This window comes from Equus caballus, chromosome 3, assembly GCF_041296265.1.
Source record: "Equus caballus isolate H_3958 breed thoroughbred chromosome 3, TB-T2T, whole genome shotgun sequence".
Classification (NCBI taxonomy): domain Eukaryota; kingdom Metazoa; phylum Chordata; class Mammalia; order Perissodactyla; family Equidae; genus Equus; species Equus caballus.
The window spans coordinates 108,074,382-108,085,777 of record NC_091686.1 but is presented as its reverse complement, the minus strand read 5'-3'; positions in this window follow the sequence as shown (position 1 = coordinate 108,085,777).

Sequence of the window (11,396 nt, the reverse complement as noted above, 5' to 3'; positions counted from 1 at the left end):
CTGAGTTGCCATGTGAGAAGTTCAACTTCCCCTGGGCCGCCACGATGGAGAGGTTTGGTATAAGCACTCTGGACGGCAGTTCTAGCCGTGCCCAGCCTTCAAGCCAACCACCACCCCTGTCAAGGAGCCAAATGTGTGAGAGAAGAAACCATCTTGGAAATGGATCCTCCAGTCTCCGCTCTTTCAGCTCCCAAATATTCAAGTCTTCTTAGCTGAGGTTCCAGACATTGCGGGTAGAGAAAAATTACACATAATAAAATAGTTACTGGGGGCCAGCCCGGTGGTGCGGTGGTTAAGCTCACACATTCCGCTTCTCGGCAGCCCGGGGTTCGCTGGTTCGGATTCCGGGTGCGGACATGGCACCGCTTGACAAGCCATGCTGTGGTAGGCGTCCCACATATAAAGTAGAGGAAGATGGGCATGGATGTTAGCTCAGGGCCAGGCTTCCTCAGCAAAAAAGAGGAGGACTGGCAGTAGTTAGCTCAGGGCTAATCTTCCTCAAAAAAATTAAAATTAAATTAAATTAAATTAAATAAATAAATAAATAAATAAATAAAATAGTTACTTTACTCCGCTAAATTTTGGGAAGGTTTGTTAGGTGGATGAAATGTGTTAAAATTAGTAAAACACTTAGATAGCGCCTGGAACGGTGCAATTCCTCAATAATGTTAAAATTATAAACACTAACACCTTTTCCTTTTACCTTGGCTCTCCTTTTTTGCCTTTTCCTCCCTCCCCTTGGTCTCATGATCCCTTCCCTCTCATATAAAATTGCAACTGCTAGCATCTGTTAGGTTTCTTGTCCCCCAGAATTGGCTGCAGAGTCAGATAGAGTACCTCTGTACTTTGCTGTCACTCCAATTTCCTTCTCAAGAGAAGGACATGAGTCTTTCTGACCAGAAGTTTTTATGGCTAACCACTATGAGAAACACACAAAGGAAAACCAAAATAACAGATATAGGACAGGTACTATGTTTTCCGAATTTCATGAAGATCTGGAAGTTACTGTATCATCTAGAAACTTGGACTCCCTTCTAAGATAGTCACTGGGAGTTTGGTCCACTTTCTGCTCTCGGTCTTTACTCCTAAAGTAAATTCAGCACATCTCTCACCCTCACCCCTGCTGTCAGGAGAAGGAGAGGTGACCCATTCCTCCTTGAAGGTCTTCTTGCCAGCACTAGACCTGAAGGATATTCGGTAGAATTGGAAGAAAGGTGGAGAATTAAATCAGCCTCTCTAAGAATTTTGAGAGAAGTGTGATAGTGACCTCCAAGGACTTGCCTCTCAGACTGGAACAGTCACCTACCAGCATTTCCTCAAACAAACATTTATTCCTTATTCAGTTGAACTTCCCTCACTATTTCTCCTTTAAACAACGTAATTCCTCCTAAGACTTCCATCCTCTCCCCTCCTTTTTCTCCTTAAAGTGAGTTCAGTTCAGTCCAGTCCACGCTGCTTTAGGGTTGACTCATTCAACCTCACTTCCTCCAGCAAAAGCAAACTCAGGACACCAGCAAAATCAACTTGTTGCCATTTTTTGGCCAGGGGGCTTATCCAGACAGGAGGGAGTAGGTGGAAGTCTGTTGAAGGCCAGATGGCCTCCATTCCTACAAAAACATTTCTGAAAAAGAGAATTGCCCAAGTCAGTCAAGGAAAAGTGGAGAACACCAACCACCAACCCCAGGACAGCGGAGAGCATGAGTCAGCTCAGGCCAGTTGCTGAGAAGCATTTTGCTCAGCTCTGTCATGTGCTATTTACACGGGAAGGTAAGGAAATGAAGTGGATTTCTCTTCTGCTTTTGACAACCTGGATGATTCCATCCTTGAAACTCCACGTCTTGGTCTTCCATGGCATTCTCTCTCTGTTCGCCCCCTGCCTCACACCCTTTCTTCTCTTCCTTATCTGTGGTTCTTCTGCTGGGCCTCCTCTAAATGTTGAGGCTGCAGAGTTTATTCCCATCCTGCTCTTCTTATCACACTCCTCTTTTAGTTAATACCATTCATTTCATAGTTTTAAATTCCCCTTATAGAAGATTTCAAATCTCAATCTGTAGCCAAAAGCCTCATTATAACTTCAGACTAGCAGATGCAACCGTACCATGCCCACCCCTGGCATATGTGATCCAGGTAGATGGTCTACTGTCAAGAAATATGCCAAGCTGGCTCTATCCTTGTGCCTACCCAACGGTATAAATACACACAAAACTTGATCTTTATATAATGAATTGCATGTTGTACAAATGAATTGTATAAAAACATATTTGTCTATAAATATGTATATGGAACAGACAATACATACTTATAAAGCATATTGTTAAGAACGCAAACTCTAGACCCAGACTGCTTGTCTCTGCCCGGTCTCCACTACCCTTAAGACTGCAGGCAAATCTATTGTCTCCGAAAATGGTGATGATAATTGTAGTTTTCTTATAGAATTTTTGTGAACATTAAATGAGTGACTATATATCAAGTTCTTAGAAGCGTCTCTGGCATCGAGTAAGCATTTCCTAGACTGTTACTACTATCATTATTTATTATTATTTTTACAATATTTTTACAACTTAATATTTTTAAAATTTTGCTGTTACTTAATATTTTACAATATAATTGTTACTTACTATTTTTTTCTCTTTCTCTCTCTTTTCCCAACTACGATAAATATCTTTCGGAAAAGAACAGTCTTTGATCCATCCTTTTATTCCTCAGCAACTAGGCCAGAAATAGGCCTCCCTGGAGATGTTCAATAATATTTAGTAAATGAATGAGTGAATGACGTGTAAAGAACAAAGTAAAAGAACCGGGAGGTTGAGGGGGATGACTGAGAGTAGGTGGAAGGAGAGGAGGAGAAGAAAGAACAAGATTTGGATTAAGAAAAATGAGTTTTATAGGCCAACAAATTCCGACAGGAAGACAATATAGAAGAAAAATTACTAGAAGGGAGTCATTCTTCAGAACGATTGTGGCCTGTGGCATTGCGTTTGCGGAGAAAGTCCCTTTTCCATTTTCATCTCCAAAGAAATTTCACCCATGCCTCATGAATCAGTTCCAAAGGCAGGCTGAACCCTGCATTTTGGCTGCTGCTGAAGAGCTGATGCTGGTCTTTTCCCACCAAGTGGGGAGACATGGCCTTTTTTTCACCATCTTGGCCTCTTGACCTCAAAAGAACACCTTAGCAACCTGCTTGTCAGAGAAACTCTTGGGGCTCCTGGCTTGAGGTCAGAATGAGCAACTGCAAGAGATGAAGCCTTTGACACACACTCCCTTCACCCCCTAAAATGGACAGCGAGGAGTGGCGGGGAGTGGCGGGGAGGGCAAAAGAAAGAACTCCTGTGCAAACGTTCTGGGAGCTTTGTGAGGAACGAGCTCTCTTTCTGTGAAATCTTGTTTTTGTTTCTTGTTAAAATTTTTTCTCTTCAAAGTTTTTTTCTGCTGGTTTAGGATTAAAATTAGTACAGACAAATGAGAAAGAACACATAAGAAACCCTTGCTCGGGGGAAGACAGACGAAGCTAAAAAATTTTATCATAAACTAAATAAAAAAGCCAGTGCCTGGAAGGGACGTATTTATAATGTCTCCTCTCTTCAAGCTGTGGTTTCCCTCACCCAGGCCCCATTTCATCATCTGTACTTTAGAGCCAAAGCGCTGTGTCTTCTCCTAAATTTGAAATCTGAGCACGTCACTTCCCTGCTTAAAACTCTTCGCTGGTTGTCTTTTGGACCTTATCCTGACGGTAGGCTGCAATCTTGGCCCAATCTACTTTTCTCTCAACACTCTTGTCTCTGATTTCGGATTCCATGCCTACCCAACTACTTGCAATTCCCCTGAAGAGCATCCTCCAGGTTTGCTGGATTTAGGAAATAAAAAACACTGGATGCCCAGTTAAATATGAATTTCAGATAAACAATGAAGACCTTTTTAGTATAAGCATGCCCTATGCAACATCTGGACATACTTACACTAAAAACATTATCCATTGTTTATATAAAGTTCAATTTTAGCTGGTCATCCTGTATTTTATCTGGCAACCTTAGCCCCTTTCTACCCCCCAGCCCAACCTTCAGGACACAGCTTAAGTGAACACATCTTCCTTCCTTCTCAGTTCACCCAAACAGAGGCTGTGTGGATTCTCCAGTGGGCTAACATGTCCCCCTATGTTTACCCTTTTTATAGGACTTACTACATTATTGACAATAATCTGTTTACTTCTAAAGCTCCACTATTAGCTAATAAATTCCACAAGGTTAGGGTTTATGTCTCATTCATCCTTGTATCCTCAAAGCTTAAATAGGTGCCCGCAGTATAACAGTTGGTAAATATTTACTTATTAAATGAATGAAGAGAAATTCACTGTTTACAAAGCACTTTCACAACTCAACACGTGATCTACTTTTGTAGTATATAAATGGAAATTTGCTTTCTGTCCCAAAGTAAACCAAGGGGATCTTTCTAAGCATCAGTCAGAGCTCTTTAAGCTCCTGATCAAAATCTTTCAGTGGCTTGCCAGCATAATTAGAATAAATGTCCAAGTCCTTTCCCAGGCTTTCAACCCCTTGTGTGATCTAACACCTGGCTATAACCTCGGTCTCATCTTGTTGCACTCTCCTTGCTCACTGCTCACTAAGCATGGGCATCCTTGCTGCCCATGACAGTTCCAATCAAAGTCCTACCTCAGGGCCTTTGCACTTGCACTTCCCTCTGCCTGGAATCCTTTCCTCAGGTATATGCAGGGTTCCCTGTATCACTTCCTTCGTGCTGGAGAGTGTTCTCCTGAGAAAAGCCTTCCCTGGCCACTTGTCACTCTCCAGGGCTTCACTCCACTTAAGTTTTCTTCCAAGTACTCATCACTATTTGCTATTTTATTACATATTTATTGATTGCTTTGTTTATACCCTGTTTTTCCTAGTATGATGTAAGTTCAATGAGGGCAGGGACTTTGTCTGTCTTCTCCTTTGTATTCTGAGCACCTAGAACACAGCCTGGAATGTGTAGATGCTTATTAAATATCTGAGGAAGGAAACAAGTGTACAGGTACTCCAAAGCCTGAAATTCATCTTCACTAGGCAGTTTTCTTCCCACATAAGATGAAGCCTCAAAACATATCTGAGCCATGGAAAAGGATATATTGCCTAAATTTACTCTAAGGTATCCATGAGTGAAATTAGAACCATTCCAGAAAGTCAGCTAGTCAGAAATAGTGGAAGAGTCGCTTGTTACCTAAGGATTGGGTTAAGGGATGAAATCAAAGGAATAAAGGCCACAAGTGGAAGAGAATGTTGACGGAGTAGGTGACTGAACAAGAAATAAACCATTGTTCCTATAAAGGCTAGTTCACTTTCAACCTTGTCTTTTTACCTCAACCTCTATCATCAACAACATTGTGACAGACATTACTAATTGCCTACCCAACATCCATTCCCACTTTCTCCTTGCAAATAAAATATTTTTTTATTTGGAACAACAGTGTTTCCAGCCTTAGTCTATGGATCATTACTTGATCTACACCAGAGGTTGGTGATCTTCTGTGTGAAGGACCAGGTGACAAATATATTAGGCCATGTGATTGCCATCACAACTACTCAGTTCCGTTGCTGCAATGTGAATGTAGCCATAGAAAATATGCAAATGAATGGGTGTGGCTGTGTTCCAATAAAACTTTATTTACAAAAACAAGCTGTGGGCAGATTTGGCCCAGGAAGCATAGTTTGCCAATCCCTGATCTAAGCAATCCTGTTCCCCACATTCCCAGTGTCTCATGCAACTATAAACAGTCATGTGACACCTCACCAAAAATGAGACAGGTGGATCTAATAGCTGGGGGTGGGAGAGGCACAGGGTGGTTTCAGGAAAAGTTTTTGCTTTCCTAACAAAATGGGAGGGAAGGCAGCTTTCTTCTTTCCTGGATTGCCAATAATATGGGATGCCCCCCAATTTGATATACTAATGTTCTTACAAGAAGATAGCCATATAAAGACACAAAGGCACACAGGGACAACACCGTGTTAAGAGGGAACGCAGAGACTGGAGTGATGCATCTGCAAGCCAAGGAAAGCCAAAGATGCCCGCACACCAATAGAAACTATCAAGAGGCAAGGAAGGAGTCCCCTACAGGTTGCAGAGAGAGCATGGCCCTGCCAACATCTTGGCTTCAGAGTCCTAGCCTCCAGAACTGTGAGACAATAAATTTCTGTTGTTTAAAGCCACCCCTTTTGTGGTACTTCACTATGACAGCCACAGGAAACTAAGACAGCATCTTTCTTTCTGTTCCTTTCCTCAAGGATCAAAACAATTGCTAAGCAACTTTTCGAAACACTTACATATCCAGAAACTTATTTCATTTTCCAAACAATCTTCTGGAATTGGCCTAACAGTATATATATATATTTTTCTTTAAAATTGAAGTACAAAAGGGCCCTTGACAGCCTCAGGTCTCTCTCCCATTACCCTGTTTGTTTTTGGTTCTACATCACAGCACTATCAGAATGCACCTTTGTTATCTGTTTACTTGATTTGGTCTCATGCAGCTTCTATGAGGGAAAGAGATTATCTGTTTATTGCTGGTCTCTAGTTCCTAGAACAGAGTCTGGCACTTGGTTCTCAACACCCATTTATTAAATGAATAACTGGAATGATTTGTCCAAGAAAGAAGGGAAGAAAGCAAGTTCATATCTCTTAAACACTTACTCTGTATCAGGCTTTTTTTTTTTTGGTACTTCCTACATTTTATCCTCCTGCTGTTCAAGAAAGGAATTGTTACCCACAATTTACATATGGAACACAGCCAAGAAATGGCAAAGGGAGTCAATCCTCAGCAAGAGCTGGCGCACTCTCAAAAACTGCTCATGGGATTGCAATATGTACAGCCTCCATGAGGTGGAATTTGGGAAATTCTACTAAAGTTACTCATACATTTACCCTTTGGCCGAGCAACTCCACTTCTATAAATGCATCCTAAATAATCACAAGCAAGTAAGAAAAGAGGAAGACACAGGACTCAATGCAGCACAATTTACAATAACAAAAGATTGGAAACTACCCAGTGTCCAACAAAGGAGGATGGGTTGAATAAATCTATTATGAATAAATTATGGAATATCATGTCACTATAAGAAAGAATGAGAAAAATCTCTATATACTGCAATGGAGTGATGGGCATGATATGTTGAGAAAGCAAGGTAAACGGTTGCTAAAAAGGCTAATTCTTCTTTGGGTAAGAAAACTATGAATATATGTATATACACATATATGTATACATACGCATACATATATTTGATTGTATTTTCTGAATTAAAAATTGGTGGATCTAAAACTAAGAAGTAATAAAAAGCTACCCATGGAGGAAAGACAATGAAGGTAGGGAAAGGAGACAAGAAGCTAGAACTCTCCGAATACCCCTTGTTCTATTTTATTTTTTACGCTGGAATTATGCAAACATTTACACATTTTAAAACAAAATTAAAACAAAGACAAAAACATAACCCCTCCAAAAATAAAAAAAGAAAAGTAAATTAATTTAACTATAGGAAATTTGTGGCATAAGCACTTTGTGAAGAATACTTTTATACTTTAAGATACAGTATTTTCACTGCACTTCCCAAAAGACATAAATTCTAAAAACAACAACAAAAACTGCGAAAAAATCTTTAACCAAATTCGGCAATCTTGTTGTCAGTAACAACAATATTTGCATTATTAGATAATAGATTGAGAAAACCAATAATAAATCATATTAATATGGTTAGAAACCAAAATTTTTAACAGACAAGTATAAAAATCAAAGTATAAACCATGTATTGTAACCTTTGAATTGGAAATATAAACTCATGCTTGTTTTTTATTTCTAAAAAACAAATAACATGTCCTATCTCTGTCTAATGAGATGGTCTTGTAGCAATGACAGCAGCACCCCTAAGTGCCCAGATTGTGGTCTCTAAAGACCCAAAAAGAAACAAAGGATTCTTGGGGAAATGGATGGCACAATGTCTAGGGCATAAAATGTACAAGATAAACCTTGGATAATCTGAACCCCCAGAAAGTAAGAATGCTATCATAGAATAATGAGACCTGGACAAAAAGACGCAGGATCCAACCTGAAGGGGTTTCTATTGGCCACAAATGGGACTACTTAAGTACCAAACAAATTAATGACAACAATATGGTTGAAGCACACAAACATAATACTCCATGAACTCATAATAATACCAAAAAAAAAAAACAAAAAACCCTAATCGGTCGCCTTAAATCATAGCAAAAACGCCATCTCAGTATTCTGAAAACTAATAAAGAGAAAATATCAGGTATTCATCCTGCTTTTCATGTACAAAATTTTTCAAGGTAACTAAACTACTGATCAAGAAAAGTTCTTCTTTAGAGAAGAATTTCAGCTAATAAATGCAGAAAGAATGATAGAACTAGAAAAATCACCATTTTGTAACCGCTAATGACAATAGATCTAAACAACAATCATTAACAGCTGCTGAAAGCACGAGGCGGAAGATTCACGAGGACGTTATAATGGATGGATCAGGCTCCCAACACCTGCCTCCACTGCATTGTTATCTATTGCTGTCCTAACAAACCACAAATTTAGCAGCTTAAAACAACACACATTTATTACCTCACCATTCTGTAGGTGAAAAGTCAGGGCTAGTCTGATTGGTTTCTCTGCTGCAGATGGTAGAAGGCCAGAAGCAAGGTGTCAACTCGCCTGGACTATAATTGGGAGGCTCTGGGAAGAACCCGCTTCCAAATTCATTCCGCTTGGTGGCCGAATAAAGTTTCTTGGAGTGGATGGACTGAGGTGCAATTTCTTTCCTGGCAGTCAGCTGGGTACCGCCCTTAGCTCCTAGAGGCCTCGATCCGGCCCCATCTCATAGCAGCATCAGCACATCAAACCTTTCTCATGCTCACAGTCTCTCTGACTTCCCGCCTGCCTTCTACTGTATTTCTTTCCTGCCGCTTCTCACTTCTGCTGGGAAAGATACTCTGCCCGTAAGGTCTCGTGTGACTAGCTTGAACCCACCCAGACAATCCTGGCTCCTCTCCCTATCTGAAGGTCTGCAACCTTAATTACATCTACAGAGTCCCTTTTGCCAAGCAGCGTGACAAATTTACAGGTTTCGGGATTAGGGTGCAGACATCTTTGCAGAGTAGGGGTGTTATTTGGGCTGCCACACCACTGATTAATTTTAACCTCATTAAAGCGGTCATCGTATTACCCCGCCATGCTGTGAAAAGATTTCAATATAAAATGGAACCGGAGGATGTGAAACCAAGAATCTCACGCATGCGCCCTCAAAACTTAAAGACTCAGAAACTGTTTCCGTAAATGACTCACTTACCAAGAACCGGAACTTAGCCCTCAACCAATGAACGTTTGCCAAGAACCTCTTCCCATCCTCAAGCCAATAAACTTGCTTCTTGGACTCTAGCTAACTTCCCCTCTCTTTGTACTCCTTGCCCATAAAAGTAGCTCGCCCCAAACTCTCAACGAACTCACGTGTAGCTTGCTGCAGTTCTCCAGAAAACTCAAGTTTTGATCATTTGAGCTTGTTTCAGTTTAACTCTATTTCGATTGACAATGCAATGATATAGGTAGTAAACGGTGCATGTACTATGAATTTTTCTGGCCCTGGCCATGCCAAAAAAGAATATATTCAAGCCTCTACATCTAGCTAATGGTTTTACAGTAAATTAGGAGGATAAAGAAACATTTTTCAAATGCCACTAAATGGAGTATATAGGAAATCCTGCAGGGTAAATGATTCAGGATTCTCAACCAAAAAAAATGGGAGAGAAAAACAAAAGGATGGCGAAAATGCGGAACACCACAACACCAAATACCAGTGAGGATGTTGGTCAACAGGAACTCTCATTCATTTCTAGCAGGAATTCAAAATGGGGCAGCCACTTTGGAAGACAGTTTGGAGGTTTCTTACAAAACTAAACATACTCTTACCGTCCAATCTAGTAATTGTACTCTTTGGTATTTACCCAAAATAGTTGAAAACTTATGTCCACACAAAAACTTGCACACATATATTTATAGCACCTTTATTCATAATTACCAAAAGTTGGAAGCAACCAAGATGTCCTTCAGTAGGTGAATGGATTAAATAAACTGTGGTACATCCAAGTAATAGAATATTATTCAGCCCTAAAAAGGTATGTGATTATCAAGGAAACTTAATCACATCTCACTAAGTGAAAGAAGCCAATCTGAAAAGGCTACACACTGCATGGTTCCAACTATATGGCATTCTGGAAAAGGGCAAAACTTTGGAGACAGTAAAAACATCAGTCGTTGCCAGAGGTTGGGGTAGGGGAGAGGGATGAGTAGACAGAGCACAGAGGATTTTAGGGCAGTGAAAATACTCTGCATGATACCATAATGATGGACACACCATTACGCATTTATGCAAACCCGTAGAATGTACAACACCAAGAATGAACCCTAGGTGCCCACCCAATGGCGTAGTGGTTAAGCTCGCACACTGTGCTTCAGCAGCCCGGAGTTCACTGGTTTGGATCCCAGGCATGGACCTAGCACTGCTCATTGAGCCATGCTGTGGTGGCGTCCCACATACAAAATAGACAAAGATTGCCACAGATGTTAGCTCAGGGCCAATCTTCCTCACCAAAAAAATTAAAAATGAATGAACCCTAAGGTAGACTATGGACTTTGGGTGATTATGATGTGTCCATGTGTTTTTGTCAGCTGTAACAAATATACTGTCTGATGGGGCATGTCTACAATACGGAAGTATGTGCATGTGTGCAGTGTAGGAGGTATATGGGAAATCTCTGGACCTGTCTCTCAATCTTTCTGTAAACCTAAAACTGCTCTAAAAAAAATAGTCTTACAGCAAAAAGATAAAATAAAATAATTATTCATGAATAAATAAATTATAGATGAAAGAAACTTGTGAGACAAATTAACCAAATGCAATGGGTGGACCTTCTTTGGATCCTAATTTGGTCAAACCAACTGGAAAATAGGTTTTTGAAAAACATTAGGAAAACTTGAACACACATTGAAGTTAGATGGTAATGAATAATTGTTGTCAACATTGTTAGGTTGATAGTGTAGGTTTTTTATGTGTGATATTGTGGGGGTCTTATTAAGTTCTTGTTTGTGGGAGATGCATACTAAAGCATTGATGGGTAAGTTGATACGATGTCTTGGGTTTGTTTGAATAGTTCAAAAAGAGAAAAAAAGAGTAGTGGGAAGACATAGGCATAAGAAGATTGTAAAATCTTCGTAATTACTAAATCTGAGTGGTGGATACACAGTCCACTGTATTCTTCACTTTTCCTTGTGTAGGTCTGAAAATTCTTTAAATAAAATGTCCGCTATATTTTATCACCTCACAAAGTCACATATATGACTGAAGTTCTAC